Raw genomic sequence first — 6192 nt, 5'->3', positions numbered from 1 at the left:
CTGCCTTAAGCCCACTTCTTTGCCTCAGGGGTCTCTTTTCCTTGGCTGGCCAGGGTCCCCTCCTGTCTCCCTGCCTGGTTCTCTGGCCGCTCGTCTCTCTCAGTGCTGGGGGGAGGGGCCAGGATCGCTGCCTTCGTGGGTATCTGTCCCTCGCCCCGTTGAGCTTCTGTGGTCTCTACACCCGATCTGAATTCTCTAGAGTTTAGGTCTCTTTTTGAGCAAAATTCACCGGTCTTCTAAGACATATTTTCAGTGTAAATCTGAGCCTCTCCTTCAGACGTGTAGTTTTAGCCAAGGGAACTGGAACCTCCAGCCGGGATCCCCGTGGCGGACCATTGGCGGCAGGGCTGGAGGGTGGCCCCCGGGCTGGGCCTCTGAGTAACTCGCCGGGCCCCTTCCCGGCCCCATCCTTGGGCAGACTCACTGGTTCTGGACACGCGGAGTGCCCCCTGGGCTCAGATCCCCACTGGTCTCTGGCTGGGGAGGCTTCCTGCCCGTGGAGGGGCAGCCCTCGTGTTGGCCATCCTCTCTGAGAAAGCACATCTGTGCACCCACTGCCTCCCAGACAAGGGCTCTTCGGTGCGTGCTGACCGCTGTCCGCCCGGCAGTGGGTTTGGGCCTGACTCCGGCAGCACCCGAGGGAAAGGCGTCCTGTCCTGGGGGTTGCGGGAAGGTATCTTTTCTTCTCTGCAAGGACTGGGTTTCCGAGGAGTCTCTCCTGGGTCGCATTTCTAAATACCTCACTATCCTGGAGAATGGGGCCTGGATGGTGGGCAGGAGCGGGGGCTGGTGCGACGGGCGGACCCAGCTGGGGCGGGCGGACCGAAGGTGTCTGGGATCCTCGTTGTGGCCCTACGTTAGCGGTGGGGGAGTGTTTCTTTTCAGAACCTGCCATGTTTTTAATCACTGTGATTTTTTCATTCCTTTTTCTGAAAACAAAAAGCAAACTTTCCCCCAACTCTAAGCACTAAGGGCTGTGACTGAGAATGGTAGCGTTTTGGTCCTTTGCGTCGGAACTGTGGTATCTTTGTCTTCTTTGACGATTATTATAATAATTATTATTATTTTTTAAAATGTCAGGATGAGTTGTCAAGTGTTCGGCTGTGTGTGTCTTTTGCTTCTCCGCACGGGGAGCTGTCTTCATGCTGTGAACTGCTGCGGGCCCAGCCCCTCTGGGCACTGTCCCGCCTGCTCCGCCGCTCCTGCCATGCTGGGGTTTCTTCCTCTTGTCCTGTGGGGGCCGCACCTACCTGTGGCCCCTCACCGCTCCCCCAGGACCCCGGGCGGGCGTGTGGCCGGGTCTCCAGCATTCCCCAGCTGCCCCGCCCCCCCAACCAGGCCTTCCTTGTCATCACCTTGGAGCACCCCGGGGACGCTGCACGTCAGGCCTTCACCTACCTCGCCACGCTGCCTGTCCCCATGGGTCCCATTTCTCTCACACGACCCTTCACGCTCCGTTGACTCGTTTTTTCTTTTTGATCCTTCTTTGTTTCTGCCCATCTCTGTCCCATCTGAGCCTTTCATCTCGCGCTCCACATCCCAACCCCGCCACGGTACCTGTGAAGAGACAGTGGGACCCCTCAGAACCTTCTCATCCTAAATACCCCTTCCCAGAGTCTACGCTTCTCTCCTCTGTGGGACGCGAGGAGCTCCGTCACCCCTCCGCGCTGTACGTCCATCTGTCTGTCTGTCTGTCTGTCTTCTCTTTCCCCTGCCCTTCCCCCAGGGCAGCATCTGCTGATGGATTCGGTCCTGGTGTGTGACTGTTGTGGTCTGTTGTTCTGTGCGCGAAAGGAAGGGGGCTTGTTTTGGGTCCCTTCCAAGTGAGATTGTAAATGTAGAATTTGCCACTGTTGAATCTAGGTTTTTCTTTCTTTTCTTTTCTTTTTCATTTGTTTCTTTCTTCTTCTTCTTCTTTTTCTTTCTTGTTTTTCTTTTTTTGGGTTACAGAGACCTTGTGCATGCATGTAGAAAATTGTAAAATGTAAATTTTTTTTTAATATATAAAAAGCTTGTTTTTACAGTTTGCAGTGGATCGAAACATAATGGCAATTTTAGGTTTTTTTTTCTTAAACATAGGAACTAAAACTGTACAAATTTTTTTTATATAAAATAAAGACATTTGACTTTTGTGGGGGCATTCTGCTGTTTTTCTTTTTCTACTGGAGCAGAAGTTGTTGGGCAAGTATGTGCTCCGCGTAGGGGGAGAGCGGCCAGCAGGGGGCAGTGTGAACTCACCATCGCTCTGCTGTCCCCTCCCACCCCTCGCACCCCTCCCCCCGCACCCCCCAGGCTCTTGAGACTGGAAACTACCCGCTCCAAACCCAGATTCCAAGAAGGGAAGATTCCGCTCCTCCCTGGGGGTGGGTAATCAGGATAGGGAGGAAGGAAAGATTACCTTCCGGGTGGACCCGGAGTATTTTCAGGAAGTTGGTGATTTCAGTCAACAGTGATATCTCGTCAAATCTCACTGGGAAAAATTCCTGAAGTATCTCTCTTCTAAATATCTTCTCTCTCTCTCTCTTTTTTCTTTAATGATTTTTTTTTTTTTTTTTAATTTGAGAGAGAGAGCACAAGAGTGAGGAGGAGGGTCAGAAGCACTCCCCACGGAGTAGGAAGCCCGATGGGGGGCTCGATCCCAGGATCCTGGGATCATGACCTGAGCCCAAGGCAGACGCTTAGCCCACTGAGCCCCCCAGACGCCCCTCTTCTAAGCGTCTTCTTGTTCCTGCCATTCTCTAATCTTTCAGGCATGGCACAAAAAGAATCTTACAGCAATCGTCATTTATTTAAGATGGAAGCATTCAGTTGGCAGGATGCTTGTAGCCAAGCACCAGAGTCGCTATTAGGAGATCAGGGTCCTTCTCTCAGCTCTGCCCAGGCCCCCGCTTCTCTGGGACTTTGGGCGCCAGGCTTCGCCCACGAGCAGCCTTCCGGGATTAACGAAAAGCAAGCAAGCAATTGTAAGCTCTCTTGGGAATTGACCCATTTCCCAGATTCCGTCTTCTTCTCCCCCGTGCACACTTTGCCAGGCTGAGGATGCAAAGACAGAAGACTCGGGCCTTGTCCTGCAGGAAGAGCCAAGTGCACACGCGGCCCCAGGCTAGATGGCTCAAAGTACCGGTCCAAATGCTGCGTGCCTCGTTCACTGGCAAAGCACACACAGGCGCTGGCTGGACTCCGAGCAACTCAGGGAGCCTTCCTCCAAGAAATTTCCGGAGTTTGCTGAAGAATCAAGTTTGGGTGACACGGTCTCCTTGAGCGAAGGGGCTTTCTCTGTTTTGTTCACCAAAGTATTCCTGGGATCTACATTCCTCACGTACGGTTCACGCTCAATAAAAAGAAAATTATTGAATGAGTAATGAATTCAAAAAGCTAACCAAATGGTGGGTCCCATGACAGGGGTCGTCTTTTTCTTCTCCCTTTAAAGTTGTGCTTCCATCTTTCTCGTGGGAAAATGAATAAAAACACTCGCCTCAAACTGCCATCCCCCGGCCTCATGACTGTCCTTCGGGGAATTAGACTTGTACTTTCACTTACGGTTTCCAGTTCACTTCGAAGCCAACTTTTGACTTACTGTGACCAAATTTCTGCCCTTTCCCGCTTCTGAAATTATTCTCGCTCTTCGAGGCGAAGCACAGCAAACACCTTGGTCTAGTGAGGCTTTATTCAGCGCCGGTGATGCCCCCAGCCGTGTCTAACCTCCCAGACCTCCTCCTCCACTAACATTGGCCCCAGGAGTGAAGAGATTTAAGGCCAGGTCTCAGCACTTGATCTGCGGGATCCTATCTTCTCTTGGGGTTTGCTGAATGAGGAAGTGATAGCCCTGACCATTGTCAGGGCGCAAAGGGCTTTTGTAACTGCTTAGAGGACACACTTTTTCCATAGAAGTGCTTTCCAAATCACTCAAGACAGAGTCAGCTTGGGCGCTGTCGGGATAATACCGGACTTCTGGACATTTCTGGCCAGACGTGGTTTTCCAGCCTTTGCCCCTGAAATGAGGCCAAAGGGAAAACCCAGGGCTGGGGCTCTGGGCGGGGGAAGACATGAGAATCTTTAGATACAGTTGTCTGCAAAACCTTATATACATTTTTTGTTTGGGTTCATTTAAATGTCTTCTAAAGAACTAAAAACCAGCAGCCTCACAGAGCTCCTGACTTTTTATATGTTACTTTAAGCACGGATGGAAATACTCCTCCAGTTGCTGGGAAGGCTGGGTGGAGGAAGTGAGCCTCTGGAAAACTATCACAGCGTAGTGCACAAGCGGTCATGGAAGATGCTAGAGAGAGAGTAGAGGACCTCCCGCATTGTAGAAAGAACTTAGGGACCAGTTATCCCTGTACTAGCTCTCCATTTTCTCTGTAGACGGAGAATGGGGTCTGTTTCCCTCATTACACAGCTCAGGGCAGACGTGATATCCTAAGAACCCATAACAAGAATTGCGGAACTGAATTACGTGTGGAAAAGGAAGCAGAGGTACTGGCCATGTTGGGAAACCCGGGAAGGCACTGGCTTCTCTCATTCCCGTCCGAGCAAGTTTGGGGGACATACTGTATGCTCAGCAATGACATACAAAGATAAATAAAGCCTCGCCCCTCCTCTAGTTCATGGGACTTTGCCTAGTAAAACCACAGAAATTTTATTATTTTGTCACCTGTTTTCAGCAACCCAAGGAAGTCAACTTTACCTGCAGATGGGACACACTGAAGCCAAGATTTGGGGAGAGTGTTGAGCCTGGTGGGTAAGCCGCTGGATGTCATCACTGAAAAAGAGCCATCTGTACCCTCCGGTGTCCCGTAATGGGGACCGCTTAGGCAGAACAGGGTTAGAGGACTAGGAGATCTTCTGGGTCCTGTCTTTCCTGCTTGCTTTATGGGCACAGTCCATTCTGCTCCCTCACCCAGGACACTGTGGTTGCAAGTGAAGGAATTTTTAAGTGAAATTACTCTGTATGAGACTCTAGTCATGGATATGTGTCCGTATAAACGTGTCCAGATCCACAGAAAATCCCAACACCAGGAGTAATATCTAATGGAAGCTGGGGGACTTTGGGTAATAATGTGTCACTATAAGTTCAGCAGTTGTTATAAATGTGCTGCTGTGGTGGGGTGAGTGGATATGGGGGGGGCGCCTCTACCTGTGTGGGAGGCAGGATGCCTTTGGGAACTCTGTACCTCACCAGTTATGTTACTGGCAAAAGATGAGTCTTAGAAGAGCAGAGAATTGCAATCCAGGACTAGCGAGCTGTGGTGAAAACCACAGGCGAGTCCAACAAACCTAGGGGAAAAGCATTATTTTTATAGAGAAGAGGGAGGAGTTGGGAGGGATTGTTTTGAACAAAAGTCCATTGGAGAGAAACAAGAGTTTAGGATAATGATGGCTTCTCATTGGCTGAGTTGCCGGGGTGGTCGATTTCTTGGAGATGCAAGTCATTTTTCCCATTGAGGCCTGTCATTGATAATTCTTTCCAATTTTTTTTTAAAGGTTTTATTTATCAATTAGAGAGAGAGAGAGAGAGAGAGAGCACGAGCAGGGGCAGAGGGAGAGGGAAAGGGAGAAGCTGCTCCCTGCTGAGCAGAGAGCCCACTGTGGGGTTTGTTCCCAGAATCCTGAGATCATGACCTGAGACGCTTAACTGACGGAGCCACCCAGGAGCCCCTCCAATGAGATTCTTCTGTTAGGGTCTGTGAGTGACAATTTTTCCCGTATTTGACATTGAGCGGTAGGGCTCCCCCCACCACACCCTCCTTCTAGCCCCCAGAGTCCACTTCAGTGAGGTATCTCTTTATTAATTTTCACACTGGGAATCTGAGACTGCTCTGGACAATAAAGTCTGGCCAAAAGGTAAAATGTCCAGTTGTAAGATAAGTAGGGGCATCTAATCCCAGCATGATGACTACGGACAACACGGCTGTATGATGTATTTGAAAACTGCTAAGGAAGTAGATCCTAAAAGTTTCCATCCCAAAGAAAAAGTCATTTTTCTTTTTTTCCCTTTTTTCTTTATTCTTGTGTCTGTGTGAGTTGATGACGGGGGTTGACTAGACTCCCTGCAATCATCATTTCACAATACACTGTGGGTCAAGCAGTTACGCCGGGCACATTAAACTCACATAGGGCCACAGGTCTGCTATATCTCAGCAAAATGGAAAGGAGAAGAAATAAGATTAAAAAAACCCAAAGCAAGCCTAC

Source organism: Mustela lutreola, chromosome 14 (assembly GCF_030435805.1).
Source record: "Mustela lutreola isolate mMusLut2 chromosome 14, mMusLut2.pri, whole genome shotgun sequence".
NCBI lineage: Eukaryota > Metazoa > Chordata > Mammalia > Carnivora > Mustelidae > Mustela > Mustela lutreola.
This window is presented reverse-complemented; position numbering follows the sequence as displayed.